Genomic DNA, 2,718 nt, shown 5'->3' on the forward strand with positions numbered 1-2,718 from the left:
GCCCCACCTGCCCGGGGCTCACCTGTACGCAGTCGGTTGCCGGAGGTTCTGGGCCACGCCTCGGGGCGGGGTGGCACCGACTCGGCCACTTAGGCTGCGGGGCTTCGCTTTCTTCGCGGAGAATCGGCCGCAGCCTCCGCCGAAACTAAAGCTCGACCAGTGCGAGTACCAAGCGCGCTGTTTGTCGCGCTTCAGGTCCCCTGAGGTCCCCAGCGCAGACCGCCACCCGCCTTTCCGCAGGGCAGACTCAGCCCCGCCCGCTGCCTCCGCAGAGGCCCTTCCTCAACCCCCACCCGAGAAATACAGCCCCGCATCGCATGCAGTTCACCTTGCCAACAATGGTGGTAAGAACGAGCTGATGGCAGGCTGTGGGCTGGACGCTGCGGATAACCTGGTGGGGGAAAAACGGACCCTGTGCCTGTGCCGAAGCCCCGAGGCAGGTCAACTTGATCATGGCATTCTCTCTTTGAGATCTCTTTTATGGGTTCTGGTTACTTACTCAGTTCAGAGACCAAATCTCCTTGTGGTAAGGGATAAAGCCTCCCGTTTGTATGATGTAGCGCTTGCCTCCCTGGCTTCATTTAGGAACTCAAATGATGCAAGCTCCTTCTCTTCGCAGGGCCTCTGCAATGCTCCTTGCTTCTTCCCTTTGATAACGTCCATTTTGTTGAAATTGTTTTCCCAGGTCATTTCTTAAGGAAAACTACCCTGGCCCCTAAGACTTGTAACACCTGTAATTCTCCTTCTTTGTCCCTTTCAAGGTATGCAATTATTTAATTTTTGCTGGGCCTGTTATTAGAAAAGTATTAATTGTGCTTGAAGAAAAATTTGAGCCCTGTCTTTGAGCCCTGGTACTACTCTGCCCAGGGACCCCAGAGTGTGCCCATAAGGTACACCCAAGTCTGCACCCAGAATAGGCAAGGCAGTTTGTGATTTTTCAGCTGGCTTGTTTTGTGCCACTATTTTCTTTTTGCATAGAGTTTCTGGGATATCTGGAATTAAGGAACATACCAGTTTGGGCTGCATTTCCCACTTACTCATTACGTGGGCCCAGGACACTGGAGGTAGGAATAGCTAATTGTTACCAGACAAGATTGTTGTGGAAAGAGGAAGTCTGAACAAAACATTGTCAAATGTATTGAACTTGAATACAAAAATTCATTCATTCAAGCTGATCCTACTTTTGACTTTATTCTTTGTTTCCTTGTTTCCCTAGAAGTGCCTAGATGCTGCTCTTTCCTCTTAAATAGCCTATCACCAATTGTCCATAGACATCAGCGATATATTTTAAGAGAGCAGCTAAAAATGCTTTCATTAATAATAGTCCATGTTTTCATTGAGCCTCACTTTGAAAAGGGAAGTGTTAATGGGTTTACTTTTTAGACAGCATGAATGGGGGTCAGAACAAAAGGAAAAAGTTACATAATCTGATACCTACAGATTTGGAATTTCCATGTGCCCTTCCAGTATTGTTCCAGTGTGCCTACTGGTAATGTGTTAAAGGAAGAGGCACCAGTGCCTTAGAAACCCAGTATTCTGGCCTCAGAGGGTTGATTGTATGTCAGAACCAGTGCGAGAAACCAGTCTCCTGCTGCTGGCCAGGCTGACGCTGCTTACACAGCTGTCCCTCAGGGGCTCCATTTACACAAATACAGAAAGTGGCGAAGCAGCGAACCAATTCCGTAGAACTTCAGAAGATCTTGACAATTTCAGGAGAAAATAAGTTTTGATCTGAGTCATGTGGAGAAGGATTTATAGATACACCCTTAATTAGAGCAAAGAGCCAAAGGAAGGCAATTCAGACATATATTCCAATTGGTTAAGACTTTTAAAATTTGTCTTGTTTATTTTGAGAAAATTTTAAAATACAGAGGACAAAGAATAATCCCCATACTCCCACTACTCAGAATTAACTGACCATTATTAAATATTGGCCCAATAAAAAAACTTCAGTAGACGAAAATGTTGCAGATAAAGCCCTATTTGATTTTCAACGCCATTATTTTCCTCTCCTCAAAGGCCCACATTCTCATGAATTTGGTATTTCCTTCCGAGTCCGCTTTTTATAGCTATATAGCAATTACATATGTAAACAAATGTTCTTGGTTATGATACAGCTCTGCTTTTAAAAATTATTTAAATGGCACCATGAGTTTGTGTGAGACTAAGACAGGATTATAGGGAGCTCGTCCTTTGGAATTCATCTCTCCATCATCATTACATTTATTCAATATTTATTGACGATCTGTTGTACGGCAGGCACTGTGACAGAGACTATAACAGTGAACAGCACTGATGGTTTTTCCCCAGTCCACTCATGAAGTTTACATTCTAGTGGAGGAGGCAGTCACAAAAAATGAGAAAACAACAGACTGGCTAGTCACCTCCAAGATGGCTTCCAATAATTTCCACCGCCTGGTATTCACATCCTGTGCAGTCCTTGCCTACATTTTTCCAACATTGGTCTGTGATCAGTAGCACACAGTAGAAGTGATGATATGTCACTTCTAAGATTAGATTATTTAAAAAGTCTTCAGTTTCTATCTTGGGCATTCATACATTCGCTTGGATCACTCCCTCTATAGGAAGTTGCCATGTTCTGGGCAGCTTGTGAAGAGGCCCCCATTTGACAAGGAATGAACTGAGGCCTATCAACAACCACATGAGTGAATTTGGAAGTGAATCCTTCAGCCCCTGTTGAACCTTGAGATGACTGTA

At 44.6% G+C, this 2,718-nt stretch overlaps 1 protein-coding gene and 1 long non-coding RNA gene across 2 annotated transcripts in view; one reads left to right on the top strand and one right to left on the bottom strand.

Moving 5' to 3' along the window:
• The window catches only part of FAIM (Fas apoptotic inhibitory molecule), an 18,781-nt gene extending 18,580 nt beyond the window's left edge, over positions 1-201 (bottom strand). Inside the window, exon 1 of the mRNA XM_006907197.3 lies at positions 23-201. The gene's annotated coding sequence lies outside the window, so the exon portion shown is untranslated. The remainder of the gene's footprint in view (positions 1-22) is intronic.
• Positions 202-269: 68 nt separating this feature from the next.
• On the top strand, positions 270-2,659 carry LOC112475946. Its single transcript, XR_003044923.1, has 3 exons — positions 270-344; positions 686-761; positions 2,586-2,659. It is a non-coding gene; the product is annotated as an uncharacterized LOC112475946 (long non-coding RNA).
• The last annotated feature ends 59 nt before the right edge of the window (positions 2,660-2,718 follow it).

Source organism: Pteropus alecto, unplaced genomic scaffold (assembly GCF_000325575.1).
Source record: "Pteropus alecto unplaced genomic scaffold, ASM32557v1 scaffold92, whole genome shotgun sequence".
Taxonomy (NCBI): domain Eukaryota; kingdom Metazoa; phylum Chordata; class Mammalia; order Chiroptera; family Pteropodidae; genus Pteropus; species Pteropus alecto.